The sequence below is a fragment of the Balaenoptera physalus genome, assembly GCF_965194825.1.
Source record: "Balaenoptera physalus genome assembly, chromosome: X".
Classification (NCBI taxonomy): Eukaryota; Metazoa; Chordata; class Mammalia; order Artiodactyla; family Balaenopteridae; genus Balaenoptera; species Balaenoptera physalus.
Genome location: NC_138903.1, coordinates 130178912 through 130193650, shown reverse-complemented (window position 1 = coordinate 130193650; position 14739 = coordinate 130178912). Strand labels below are relative to the sequence as shown.

Sequence of the window (14739 nt, the reverse complement as noted above, 5' to 3'; positions counted from 1 at the left end):
TCTCCTTTCTGGGAGGAAATGAAGAGCGATCATGCTTCTCGGCTCCTGAGATAGGGGTGCGAGTGTACGAGTCTGGCTCTCCATGACTGCCGGGCCGGGAGGCGAAGCCCCACAACTGGCTCACCCGCTCGGCACTCTCATCCCACAGGTCTATTTCCGTGCACTTGGAAAGAGGAAGCAAAGGATGCTGCGAAGGCCTCCTGCCCCGGGTCTGAGAAGCCAGACTTTCCAGCCACCCCGGGGTGGGGAACGGGCCTCTGACCGCCACAGTCGCTGCCGCTGTTTGGGGAGGGCTGCTGCTCCGGCGGGGGTGGGGCGCAGGGAGGAGGAGGGAGATCAGCCTGCTTGGAGAACCCCTGTAGCTTAATCTTGCAATTTCCCTGTCGCTGCGCTCTGAATGGGTTCTGCCTCGGGAGCAGGCCCTCGGGAGGCTCCAATTTGATAATGGCCTCACCTCTACTGAGGGTACAGACCTCACCACCTTGCCCTATTAGCGGGCAGGAAGCGCCTCCAGGCTGCCCTCCCGTGCAGGGCATTAGTCACGCTCCAAAGGCAACACACGGGCCACGTGTCGGGAGCACTGGCTGCCCCAGTGGGACTGATGTGGTGACTCTCCCATATTTTCAGGGCTCATTTTGAGGGCTGTGAGGACCACGATAATAATATACAATCATAGCACATAACCATAATACTCTGTACCCCATCGCTGGGGGATCACTAGAAACAACCAGATTGTTCACTTTCATTCGAACGTCAGCACCATTATTTTAACACTGTGTCCGATTTGACTCCGTATCCCCCCCAGACGAATTTGAGAGCGGCGGCGAAACGAAATGGCATACTTCTTTGAGCTTTTGTTACAACATGTTTGTGCAGCAAACTGCGAAGAAAATGTAGTAATTAGAGGTTAAATTAATCCTTGACAGACAAGCGGCTTAGAAACGCCCTCCGCCCCAAACCCAGCATAACGCACGCCAGTCTTTGAGAATTAGACACGCAAAGCATGTGACGCTGGCAACTGCACCGAAACTACTCTCCCACTTAAAATTCCGAGGTCGGCGCTGCAACTTCCAGAGACAGATCTTGACACTGAGATCTCATTAAGAGCAAAACCCAAACAACCGTCGCCACTGCCAACAGAGCCCACCCAGCCAAGCCCTCCAAGAGGCTGGCGGCCCAACTCTCTGTCAGCAACTTGAAAACAAGACATGACACACGCCTTTTGGAGGCACCAAAGCCTGGGCCCCAGTCTGATCCTTCATTTACAACCTCCGATTTCAACTGGTTCTAAGCTTTGGCTTCTGATGCCAGCATGGCCCTCCGCCATCCTAACAATGCTAAGCAAAGCACACACTGATCCAGGGCAAATCACGTTACCCCACAATTAAACGTGGTTCTTCTCCACGCGCTGCATCTCCTGTCATATCTGCTCTTCCTCAAAAAGGGAAGCCCGTGTGCCCACAGCATGGGTGCCAAGTGGGCATTCCGGACCCAAGTACTTGACTGAGAGCAGGAGACCGGAGTTCTATCTCCTTAGGGCTCCCCTCACTGTGTCTCCTCAGGAAAGTCGGGCCCCCTCTCTGGGCCCCCGTTTTTCTTTTGTAAAGTCACAGGGCTTTACTCCTCCAGCTTGAAAATTCTTTCAGCATCTGAGTATGTAGGTGCCTTGATTCATCTATGCCAGCTATGTGCAGGAACTCAGGTCAGCTGGCTACTGGGCCCGCGAAAAGGAAGGCAAAGCTGGATCCTCTCCCCCTCGCCCTCCATGTCATGTGGGGGTTTCAGGTTCAAACGCTGGGCAAAACAGAAAAGCACTGTTAGGGACGGGGGAGGGGGACTCGGGACAACTGGACAGAGGACCCAAGGTTGTCCGAAGCATTCAGGATGACTTGACTTGGTTTTTGTGCTGTCTTCAGTTCCCAAAGGCCCACACTTCCCCTCCAAAGAGGGAAGGCACCAGCCGGGGCCACCAGGCCCTTCCGACGCAGATTCCATTCACTATCTCAGGCCCCGCGGCGTCCAGTGGCTTCTTCTGGAATCAGCAGAAATGTGTCCCTGTGGCCTCGAGTCCAGGTACTCCCACAGGTGGAGGAAAGGGGGAAGCACGTGATGAAATCCCACGATCGGCCCCATCCTCCTCTGGGCCTCGTGGAACAATTCTCAGTCTTAAGAAAGTGGCATTTCCCAAACCGCACTTAATGGTTGTTATTTACTGGGCAGAGCCAGCAGCAGGGCACACCGGGAGGGGAAGGTGGCTGGGACCCCACTTCGAGGCTGGGACTGGGCTGTATGTAAAGGGGCGCTGTGTGCGCCAGGGTCAGAGGGCAGCCGGGGTGGGACTTAAGCCCTGTCTCTGGAAGCCTTCACTCTGCAGAGCCCACAGTCAGCAAAGCCCCTCGCTATGCCTCACTCCGGGGGAGCTTTCTGGGCTGTGACAAGTCTGATTGCTTTGGAAATTATGAAGAGGTCAGATTTTAGGTGGGGGGACTTGAGGCCCTAAGGAAACTGGAGAGGTTCTGTGAATGGGGAGAAAAAAGAAAGCAATGGGGTGGGGGAGGGAGGGAACCCCAACTTTTTGCTTCCATCCTCTCCCCTGGAAGAAAATGCTCCTGGGGCTTCAGTTGCCCAGGCTGGTCATTTGTGAGCAGGACCCCACTGGGACTGTGCATCGAAATCGTCCCAGGTAAACCGTGTAACACAAGCCACGCCCCTCATCCCCACAGGGACCCGCCCCAGACTTGCTGCCCGAGGGCTCCCCGCTGTTCCTCCTTTGCTACATTTGCAGATGAAATGATGACACAGTGATGACAGAAACAAGTAATAAGCACTGCCATAAAACCCTGTCAGGTTCATACAGATTTATGAAGTTTCTCTCCTCAAAGTCCGGAAGATGTTTCAGGACTCAATGTCTGAAAAATCAGACTGTTCCAACTGAGCTTCGTGACGCCGCTTTCCTGCCGTACAGTTGACTGCTGCTGCCTAGGTTACCTCGGTGGCTGGCGTTGTGAGAGGTGTATGATGGGAATTGGTTTATTGTGCTGATCCATAGTAACTGACTCCTGTTCCCCCATCATTTATCTCCCTCCCCAGCACATCTGGGTCGGTCTATTCACACTCTCAGCATTCTATCTGCTCCAACAAACACTCAGCCTTTTCTGCTTGGATAAGGAGATTTTTTAGTTACATCCATTATATGTGTATCAACATTTATGGCAGCAAGATAATTGCCAAAGAGCTCAGAGGATAAAAGGTCCTCCTTCATAATGTCTACCCCCCCATCCGTTAAAAAAAAATCAATATTAACATCAAGCAGGACAGTGGCAGATTCTTGCATGGCTGCTGCGTCCTCCAAGTTGGTAATGTGATTTTTAAAAAATACCCAGGTGGACTAGGAAGAAACGGTTCAGCACTGAGTTCAGAGCCCGCACTCCAGTGGGGCACGTGTGTGGAGACGGAAGGCCTTTTTGTCCTTGAAACCTTTGCTGAATAACTGCAAAGCAGCAAGTCTGTTCTACATTAGATGAGTCCTTTGGAAACATGCCAGTCTAATTTCAGAGTTTGGATCCCGTTAACTGGAAACCAACCCGATGATGAGAAGGCCTGCAGTCAGTAGGTCCTGAGACCACCAGATTAAGGGTACCGAACAGGAAGCCCTCAGGGTTGCTTCCCAGCCTCCACCATCCAGGCTTCTGGGTTAGATGTTCACATGGGTGAAAGATACAGAGAGGGAACAATTCCGACTTCTATGTTGTTTGGATTGGCCTTCTGTCCTTTTTTCCTCCTCCCTCTTCTCGCTGCCCCTCAAAATCTCAGTCCCATTTCTTTATCAATCCAGCTGTTTTCCCCCACAGCATTTCATTTTCCCAGAAAATGACTATTTCATTCACAAATCACAGTATGTTAGAGCTGGAAGGGACTCGGACTCCGAGGTCACGGTGGTAGGGGGACAAGGAGGGAGGACTGACTTGCCTAAGACCACTGTGCTAATTAGTTGGGAGACTGTTCTAGAACACAAGTTTCCCAGCTCCTAGGCTAATTATCTCTCCGACGCAGCGCTGCAGAAAGAAAAAATCAGAATCGTAAAAAAAGTTTACTGCAGATAGGAAGCCCCCCCTTAAAGGAGGAGAGTGGTTCTACTGTCAGAAGGACCACTTGCCTTAAGATCAGTTTCTGCCCATTTCAGAAGCCTAAACAGCAATTGAGTTTCCTAGGGATGATCTATTAACAGGTGCATTTTAAGCCTTTAGGTGATCCACTTAAAAGGGGAAAAAATGATATTAAATGTGCTGGCCAAGCTTGACAAAATCCCTTTCCTTAGTAAAAAGAATCAACAACAGTAAATCTCCTACCTTAAGATGCAATGAATGTATGGCCCCGCTCCCACCCAAGCAACAGGCTATTTCCTGGTTGAGTTTAAAAATTCAATGACGTTCCTGTTTCAACCCACACATCTGTGTCACTGTCAGCGTCAGTGGCAGGAAAACAGACGAAGTCACCCTTTGCTAATGATTTCCTAACATGGAATTTCCTCGTATCTCCTCAAGCCTTTCTTCTTCCAATGCCAAACTGTTTTTTTTTTCCCCCTTCTCAAACACACTGTACTGAAGGAAAACTGAAAATGGTCACAGCCGGAAGAGGATGATTTTTAAGGAGATCTTATAAGGAAGAGCTGCAGCTCTTTGTGATATTTTTTAGGGGTGGGGAGAGAACTGCTAGTTTTTCTAAAGCCAGTACCAACAAAACAGACTTCCTCCTGGGCATCTGGGAATCTCTCAGTCTGGCTCTCTTTCCCTTTTCCCGCCTCCTTCCCAAGTTCCACTTTGGGCAACGTTCGTACATCAGTGTGGAAGGAAACACACTCAAACGCTGGAGGCACGCGTGGGGTGAGGCCAAGGCAGCCCTCAGGGCAGGGGACCAGCTTTGGAGAACTACCAAAGCACAAAGCAATATAGGAGCCCATCACGTTTCTGCTCTGGAGAATATCCTATTTAATATGCAAACTGGTCATCAAGAGAAAAGAGGGCTGTTACTTTAAGGGGAAGACGCTGATTAGCTGCTCTGGCTGGCAGCAAACAGCTGGTCTGTCCGGCAGGTTCAAGGCCATTTCAGCTTCTCTCTTATGGAGGCACCATATGTTCCATCTCGCACATCAGCAGCTTTATTTTCCAATGATCTTGTTCCAGAAGGGAAGCACAAAGGGGGAGGAGAAGGTAGAGCCCACAGTTTACCCTTTGAGTACTTTCTTGTGGTTTTAGATGCAGTTGGGATGTGTGTGTTTCGAGGGTGGGGGGAGTGAACGCTTCCCCTTCTGTTCCAAAGACCAGAGAACAAATGTTCGACCAGCACTTACGAATACCCTCCAGAGATCGGAGGAGAGCGCAGTAGGGGAAAGATACGTGAAACAGCACACACACTGTGTCGCCGGGAGATTAAATGGGAGGAGGGGGTGGAGCTGGCGAGAGACCGGGAGGAATTCGACTTCGCTCAGGAGACCTACCAGTCGAGTTTGGGCCCCGCCCACTTCTCCTTATTTGTCAATTTTTCTTATTGTCAGTATTCCCCTTCCGAACAAACTTTACAAGTAGAGAGGCGGACCGGTCCGGGGGGCGGGGGCGGGGGCGGGGGCGGGGGCGGGGGCGGGGCCGGCCAGGCCGACAGGCTGGCTAAAGGTTACTCCAAACATTATGTTTAACATTCCTCCGCGCAAGCCCGAGTTCCCGCAAGTTTGGGGGGCAGGGCAGGTGTAAGGGATAGGGGCCGGCTGAATCCTCACTCCAGCTAATGCCGGGAACCCGTGGGTCCTGGACACCCCCAAATGCAGGGCCTTGGCTCCGTCAGAGGCGGTAGGCTGACGCACGTTCCGGAGGTGCATCCTCGTCCCTACCGCCTGCCGAGCTACACGAGCCTCGGAGGTGGCAGTTCCAACGCCCTCCCTCCGTGCAAACAAAGAGGCCCCGCGGAGCGTTTGAGCCCCTGTGTAGGGGGTTGGGGGTGGCAGGAGGGCGCGGGAGGAGGGAGGAGTGCAGCCGCGGGGTGGCGTTAGCCTCAGAGTCGCCGCCGTCGTCTCAGCCGTCGTCTTGGCCACCCGCAGGTGCGACAGCCGCCCTGAGTCTAGGCGGCGAGGGGCGCGGGCTGCAAAGCGAAACCGAGGAAAGAGCGCCCCCTATGCCCGCGCCCGGCGAGCGCAGCGGCGAGCGGCGTCTGCCCAACCCGCCGAGCGTGCGCCGCCTCTGGCCTCCGCGCCGGCCCGCTAGCCGAGCCGCCCGCCCAGCCGTCCGGGCCGCGGGGGCCCCGGGTGTCCACCGCCCGGCTGCCGGGCGCGCTGCAGGCGCCAGGAGCCGGGGGCTCCCCACGCCTTCTGGGGTTCCCGCGGAGGGGCTTCGAGACTCAGCCTCCTCCCCACCGCCTACACTTGCCCTCCTGTCCCGGGCGGCTCGCCCCCGCCCCCTGCCTCTGCGTCCCTTTCCCCTTCCCTCTCTCCAGCCTCCAGGGAAACAAAGGGGCTTTTTATAAAGCGGATTGTCGGCGGCAGCAGCGGCGGCGGGGGTGGGAGGGAGGAGAGAATCTATAAAGACAAGAAGAGGTGGAGTGGGGGAAGAAGCTGCGCGGCCTCCGGGAGCCCCGAGCGGCGGCGGCGGCCGGGAAGCCCCAGCGGGAGCGAGGCCGACACCACCCGGCCCGTGGGCACCCGGGAGGCGGCCCGCGCCTGCGGAGGGCTGGGCTGCCCCGCTGCGATGCTGCCCTCCGGCTTGCCGCAGCCTGGGAACGGGATCGCCCGGCCGCGGGGCCCGGGCAGGCGGGGGCGGCGCGATCCCCGCGGGGGTCTCCCCCGGGAGACTCGGGCCCTCTTCCCAGCCAACTCTTTCGAAATTGCTCAGGCTCGGGGAGACTTTGCGTCTTTGTTCCAGCGCGACCGCCTCTCGTACGCCCGGCTCGCTCGCCCTCACAATGTCCCGGAGCTAGCCTTGGCTGGCTACCCGCAAAGGGCACGTTCGCCGTGGGGACGGCGCCCTGGGGCGGGGGGGGGGGGATTCCTCCTGCTGCCAAAAAACGACAAGCCACCCCAGCAAGTGGAGTCGCTTCTCTCCACCTCCCTCAGCCATCCTGTGCTCCCGCCCGCGCACACTCTCCCACCCACACTCGGGGTGTCCCGCTCGGCCGCACCCAGCTGCAGAAGCGCGGCGGGGCGAAGCCCCCGGCCCGAAGTGCGTCTGTTTGCTCAGGTTCCGACGACTTCAGGGCAGTTTACTGCAAGCTAATCCTATTAGTGTCTGCTCAGTCCGAATTTAATCACGGATCAAAATAAGACCGTATGGCTAGCTTTCCAAGCAGCTTCGGACACGCTGCATCGGGACGGAGCCTGGCCGAGCCAACTGGCCGTGAAAAGTATTTGGCGGCGCTCCGGGGGGCTTCCCGCCCGCCCTTGCTGGCGCCGGGCGCCGGGCTGTGCTGCCGCTCCGAGGCCTGGGAGCTCGGGGCGCGGGGGCGCCGGGAGCTCCGGGCAGGAGCCCAGTCGGGGCTGCCTCGAGCCGCCAGCTTTGCTCGGGGTTGCTCTCCAGAGGAGAATTTGGCAGCGGAGGGAGCGAAAGGCGGCGGGCTCGGCGCGCACACACTCCACACTCCCGCTCGGTGGCGGCAAACTGGGTACGGGTGGGGTTGGGGGAAATCCTGCGCCCAGCGCCCACTGCCGACTGGCCCGAGCTCTGGGAGCCGGTATGCGAAGGCAGCGTCGCCGATGGCATCCGGGCTGCGAGCGGCCCGGGGTGCGTCGGGTCGGAGCGGGAGCCTACCGGTAGCCCGGCGCGGCCGGGGGAGCCCTCGTGGCCCGCGCCCCTCTGCCTTCCCTCCTCGGTACTCGACTGCCCCTGCCCGATTCCAGACGCCCGGCGGGCGCCGGGGTGCAGGCACAGGCCACAGTCCCGGGCGATGCGAGCTGCGCTCAGCTCGGCCCAGCCAGTCCGAGAAGGGGGCGACCACGCGCAGCGCCAGGTGGGCCGTGTGCTCGGAGCAAACTTCGGGGTTCCTCGGCTCTCGGTATCCCCGGGCCCCCGCTTCTCCGCGACGGGGACCACAAGTGCGGGCCACAAGTGCAGCCCAGCGCCCCCAGACCAGTCGGACCTCCCGCGCCCGCCCTCAGCCTTACCGTGCTGCGGAGCTCCCGCGGCGGCGGCGACGGCGGCGGGGGCAGTGCCCGAGGGGCGGGCGGCCACCGGCGCGGGCAGCCTGGCCTCCGGCGCCCGCCGAGCGGCCCGGCCCGATTGCAGATCACCTCTGGCTAGCGGCCGGTGCCCCCGCGCCCGCCCGCGTCCGGCCGCTTCAGCTCGCAGCCAAGTTCATGCCGGCGGCGCTGCAGCGGCGGCCTCAATCTGCTCGCTCCATTCCCACCGCCCGGCTCCGCGCCGCGCGCCCGGAAGGTGGAGTTTCGGGGGTTTAAGTTACTGATAGGCATTTCTCACTGCTGTGTCACTCGGGGAGGAGGAGACACGCACGCCGCACACTCACACACCCTCACACTCGCGGCGACGAGCGGCTCTGGCCTTAAAGGGGAAGCCACGCCGCCCCGCCCGCGACCCCGCCGGCCCCGAGCCCCGAAACGCCGAGTTTCCAGGCCCGGAGGGGGCCGGGGTTAGCAGAAGCGCGGCGGCCGCCCGAGGGGCCTACCGGGCCCTCCGGTCACTCTTTAAAAGGGAAAGCGGCCGCAGGCTGGCTTCGCCACGGTTGCCTCGTTTCTCCACTCAACTCGAGCCAGGGCAGCCGGGCAGCAGCGGGAGGGAAGGAAGGGGCACGGGCGCACTCACCTCGGTGGCTCCGCACGCAGCGGGAAGCGGTCGGTGTTTTAGGTGGCAGGTGGCCCGCCTAGACGGTGCGCTGCTGGCGAGAGGCGACAGCGGGGTGACCGTGCGCCCCCGGGCACGAGCGGATGGAGCTCGCCCGAGGGCGGCAGGCGGAGCCCCGCGCGCTCGGGAAGCCGGCTCACGGCAGGTAGACTTCCCGCTTCTGGGCCGAGCGAGCTGGTGAGCGGCGCGCGCCCCTGACGGACGCGGAACGAGCAGGGAGAGCGGGAGAGCCGGCGCTCACCGGCGACAGGGTCGGAGAGCGCTCCAGACGGACCGAGACCGAGGGAGACGAGAGACAGGGAGAGACCGAATCCCAGAGAGGCCCTGGCGAGAGAAAGAATGAGAGAGATGGCAGCTCCCCGAAGGACCCCGGATCGTCACCCGGACCAGGGCGTCAGCGTCAAGTAGCCAGTTCCATCCCCTCCTCCCCCTTTTCCCGTCCTCGGCAGACACCGACCTCGAGCAGCGGCCGGGCCTCCTCCCCCTCGCCCCGGAAGGGTGCTCACCTTCCGCGGGCGGCTGCGGGCCGAGGAGCGCCGGTCTCACGGCCGCCGCGTCTGCCCGCTGGCTCCCGCCCAGACGGCCAAGGCGACCCGCTGTGACGGCAGTGGCGACCAGGGCTCTCAGGTGGCTACTGCCGAACTGCACCCGCCCCGATCCTGGCCTAGCGGCCCCCCTCCCCCCACCGGGCCCCCCGCCGGGCCCCCGCCCCCCTCCTCCTCGTGCACTCCCCCGCCCCCCTCCTCCTCGTGCACTCCCCCGCCCAGGTGCAGACCCTGTCTGTGCCGCCCGCCGAGGAGCCCGGGCGCGCCAGCCAGTCTCCCGCCTCCCTGGCCTCGGGCCGGCGGAGCCCCCACGGGAGCTGGGCCGGCCTGGCCTCTCGCAGCGCGGGGTTATCCCGGGGCAGACACCTGCGGCTTCTGCAGGAACACGGGTTCCTCGTGAGCTGCCCGGCGGCGAGCCGGAGCGCGCCGTCCTCCCTCTGCCCGGGCGCCAAGGCCGGTGGCTCCTCTCCCCGTCTCCCCGGGGGCTGGCCCGCGCCCCTCCTCCGGGGTCCCCAACCGGGCCGCGTTTCCTAACCTGCACTTCCCGGGCGGCGGCAGGGAGCGAGCTCAGCTCGCGGACGCCGCGTCCGGCCCGACAGCAGCAGCGCCGAGCGCAGCCCCAGAGCGGGCTCCGGGCTCCCGCCTGCACCTCTCAGGAGCGACCTGTCACCAGCACATCTGGTCACACTCGGCCGAGCTGCGGGCCGGGAATAAAGGGGTGGGCCCACCGCCCACGCGGCCCCTCCTTCCCTGCACGCCCACGCCCTCGGCCCGCGGGAAGCGCGGGGCCCCCTCCCAGAAGCGAGCGAAGTCCTTTCGTGGGCTGCGTAGGCGCGACGGAGCCGGGCGCTTGCCTCTGAGCGTTTCCCAAGTTTCTTGACTGACGAGCGGCGTCCGGGCCCCACCGCGGGGTACAGGTGTCGGACTCCTGCTCCGCGGCCCCGGTAGCGGGGCGAGCGCGGCCCAGCGGGCGCGGCGGGGGTCCGCGGCTCAGCCGGGCTACTGGGAAGGAATCCACCTTGGCCGGGCCCAGCCGGGGCTGCCCTGGAGAAGGCCAGCGGCCAGGAGAGGGTATTGCTCTCTGGTGACTGAACTGATGGCAGCCCTCACCTTCACTCCCGACAAGGCCGCGATGGAGTCCCGGTCCCCGGCCTGTTGGGCTACTGCGAGGAGGGGGGTGGCCATCCTGGAGCGAGTTCGTGTCGGCCGGCTTCCCGCGGGCCGAGGGCGAGTTCGTGTCTTGAAGGGAATCGGATTAAACAAAACGGAACCAGGGATACCTGTGTCTATCACCGAGCACGGCCCAGTGTTTTTAAAATTCGATTCCCGCCCGCCTCAAGGTGCACTGGTCCCAGAGGTGGAAAATGGGGATCTGTTCCCAGAAACCTTCACTCCACCCTCATGTCCCTTCCCGTCTGCTTCCCCAGTGGAGCGGGTGATGCCCACTCCCCCCGTGGGTCCTGGGAGCCTGTGAGATCACAGCTGCACCTGTGCCAGAGGATCAACGGCCCGTTTCGCACCACCACCTGGATGGCTGCTGGACATCTTGAGCTCTGCGCAGCCTGAGCTGAGCTCCTGATATCTCTGAAACCGGCTTCTTCCATGGTCTGCCACCCGAGTTCACGGTGGCTCCATCCTGCAAATTGCCCAGGCTGAATTCTCTAAATTGTTTTTCTCTTTTGCTCACACCCCACATCCAGAGAAGCAGACGGTTCTGTTGTCTCCATCTTCAGGATGCATCCACACTCCCAGCCTTCTCCCCCCGTCCACTGCTACCCTCTGGGCTCAGCCACCAGCATCTCCCACCTGGATTATTCCAGTAGCCACCTAACAGGTCGCCATTTCCCACCTCCCTCATCCTCCCCTCCCCACCCCAGTATGGTCTCTGTTCTCTGAGCACCTGCAGCCGCTCCTCTGTAAACTAAAGTGCTTCTGGTGGCCTAGCAGATGTGCCCCCATCCCCCCACCTGGATGACATCATCTTCCTTCTTGCCCTCGCTCTCGCCCTGCTCCAGGCCTCCTGACTCTTCCTCAACACACCAGGCACGTCCCTCCTTAGGGCCTTTGCACTGGCTGTTCCCTCTGTTGGAATGCACTTTCCCAGATATCCACTGGGCCAGCTCCCTCATTTCCTTTCATCTTGACACAAACGTCACCTGGCCAACCTATGTAACAATTCAAAGCCCCACACCCATCTCTGGCACTTCCTCTCCCCTTCCCTGCTTTGTTTTCTCTTTAGTACTTAATGCTAGCTGACCTCCTCTATAGGTTAGATCCCAAGAGGGCCACGATCAGTGTCTGTTTTGCTCACTGCTGTATTCCTAGCTCCTGGCGCGGTACCTGGCAGGGAATATCTGCTCACTGAATGTTAGTAGAATTTTATTTTCCTGGAACTTTTCAGGAGACTCTGGGGGCCACAGGATTGCACACATACGCTGGGGAAGGGGCCCATAGCTGTCATTACATTTTCAGGAGGTTCGTGGTGTCCTTAAGAAGGATGGAGGTCAGGCAAAGAGCTTTGCATTCACATGATGAAACCAGTCTCAGGTCACGTCACCAAGGGGCACTGTGGCCCAGATGTGTTGTGATTCTTTCAGTTACTGTTGGAAACAGAGGTTCCCTTCTAGTTGTCGCCTTGGGTATTCCAAGTTTGTTGGAGAAATGGGAGAGGAGGCCAGAGACAGTGAGGGTGAGGGCTTTGTTCTCATTGAGTAGACTGGCTGTGAGACCCTTTTGTCACTCTAAATGTGGACCAGGTCTGGAGCTAACAGCTCCCTCCATGTATCAAGGTGTACCACGTACTTTACCTGCATGAGTCCATGTACCCATTGCAGTGTTAGCCATTGTCATCTCCGTATTCTCGATGAGGAAATGGGAGGCTCGGAGAGGCGAAGGGGCATGTCCCGGGTCAAGCAGCTGGAGAGTGGCCGAGCAGTAAGCAACTGGGCCTCAAAGCTTGGGCTGCTTCCACCTGCCACGTGGCCACTCATGTTTAGCATGTGCAGCCCTGGCCAGCGGGTCCAGGCAAGGAAAGGGATCCCACAGGTTCTCCAGGGGCTGCCCTTCTCCTGGGGGAATCTCCTGGCCCTGTTGCTGAGAAGCTGCCAAGCAAAGGGTTGGGCTTGGGCTCTGGGGGTCCAGGAGCACCATGCCAAGGCCAGTGTGGGCCCTGCCTTTGGTCTGACGCAAACCTGGAGCTCAAGAGATATGAAAACAATCAGCAGCCACCTGTCATTCAAAGGCATAGTCCTGTGAACATACACGAAGTTTTCCCGAGTTTATGTGACAGATGTTGGGACCTTCACTGGGCAGCTTCTGGAATTCCGTGTGCGGCCTGCACAGGTCGGGGCCCATGGAGAACAGGCATGCTGAGTGCCAGTAAGAAACACACATCCAGTTGCACTGTTCATCGTTACACCCTTGTTCCAAAGCCTCCTGTGGCTCCCTATTGCCCACAGCTCTAAATCCCAACTGCTCAGCCTGGTGTTCCACAGGTGGCCCCAGCCTCCATGTCCAGATTCATCTTCCGGTGTTTTCACACATGCTTCTGGGCCTCCTGCCCGGCTGGACTGTTGATTGGACACCAAACAACTCTGGTTCTTCCGGCCTCTCTACCTTTGCTTATGTATTTCCCATGCCTAGAATGCCAGCTTTCCTGTTAAAATCCCACCTGACTTTCAGGGCTCATCTCAAAAGGCTCGTCCTCCGTGAAGCCTGGCCCAAGTTGCAGCACAGCACTGGTGCCCTCCCTCTCTCGCTCTGCCAGCCATGAGCCTGTCTGTACCTCTCTGACTCTGCAGGCCTTTGCCCTAAGCTCTTCCCGTTTCACTATTTTACCAGAGACGTTTGGGGTTCCCCCAAAGCCTCCCTGATGAACTCACTGCTGACCCCTGGCTGGGGCAAAGGGGGGCTCAGAGTGCCCTCCAAATGACGGAATCTGGACCCAGAGGGAAGAAATGGGGTGATGCACGTTGCAGGGCTCACCACAGCACCTGACGTTTCCCACCCCTCCCCCAGCTGCTGCGCATGTGCAGAGGCTGTTGGCTGTGCCCCCCTGGAGGTCACCCCTCCACCTGCTCCTCCAGCCTCTCCCCTGGCTCCTGGCCCCCTGCAGCTATGCGCCCCCACTCCCCGCACGCAGAGGCCACACCCCACAGCCCGGGCTCTGAGCCCTAGGCTCCTGGAGCATCCACTCAGGGCTTCGTAACTCCTCCACTGCGTAGAGTCCTAAGCCCGATGACCAGTGTTTTCTGATCCCAGCGGACTGGAGGCCACAAGCAACAGGCACCTGGACAGACAAATGCCCGTGGGGAGGCCCAGGGTGGTGACTGGCCCACGCGGAGGAAGTACAGCTTGACCTGGGAGGCTGGCGGCCGGGCTGTAGATTCAGGTTCTGCCACCTCCCATCTGTATAAGCTCCTGAGCCTCGGGTGTCTCCTTTGTCAAATGGGGTCATAGTGGGACCTGCCTTACTGGGGTGTAGTCAAGAGTTGCAGCCCTCTCTGTATGGGACCACCCTTGGCAGGGCGCCTGGCCCATAGGTTGTTTGTCCTCAGAGAATAGGCTACTGTTATGTACCCCAAACACCCCCGAAGACAGGAGGCAGGTACTGAATGAAAGATGTTGACTTTGAGGTGAAACACGTTAGGATGAAAGCTCGGTCCTGAACATGGGTCGGAACCCTGTATGACACCGGGCCAACGGTGAGTGTTTTGATATGTCTGGCAAAAGGTGATTCTGTGCCAGGTGAGGAGCCAGACTGGGGCACTTGCGGAGCACACGTGGCATTTTGCCCTGGTGGGGTGGACGAGAGCCACTGGGAAATCATTTGGAGCTGAAGTATTATTTCGAGTTGAATTATTTCTCTTCACCATGTTCTGAAACAATTTTAATTTTCTCAGGGACGTTGGTGGTGGTAGGAATTTTTAAGACTCACAATGGAAACAAATGGGAAATTGTTAAAATATTGATTGTAATTTCCTGGTGACTTCACTGTTTAAAAAATAGGAACCTTTAAGAAAAAAGCCCTCATTAGCAAGCGAGCAGTTAATTAAAGGGCTGTAGAATGGCTTGCATTGATTTCACCATGAAACCAGAAAGCCGTGGCTACAAGTCAATTTTTCCCCTGCAGCTCCTTGCTTACCATAAATGCCACTTCCAGAATGCCACAGGTAATATCATCAAAACATAGATAAGGACGGGAAATGGTTATTGAAACAGAGATGGATAAATAATTTAGGGAATTAACGTAAATCCAGATGGCTGCCAGTTTTCCTCTTGCACCATACATACAACTGAAAGACATTGTCAGAGCTTTTATATAGAAAAAAGTATGCAGATGGCTTGCTAATTATTAC

The 14739-nt window shown here is 58.9% G+C and overlaps 1 protein-coding gene across 7 annotated transcripts in view; it reads right to left on the bottom strand.

Moving 5' to 3' along the window:
- The window catches only part of MAMLD1 (mastermind like domain containing 1), a 115860-nt gene extending 106399 nt beyond the window's left edge, over nt 1–9461 (bottom strand). Inside the window, exons 1-2 of one of the 7 annotated variants that reach the window (XM_082445734.1) lie at nt 9344–9461; nt 8799–9161 (exon numbers count right to left, since the gene is read on the bottom strand). The gene's annotated coding sequence lies outside the window, so the exon portion shown is untranslated. The other 6 variants (XM_082445738.1, XM_082445737.1, XM_082445740.1 and 3 more) reach the window with 6 other exon arrangements.
- Nucleotides 9462–14739: the final 5278 nt, after the last annotated feature.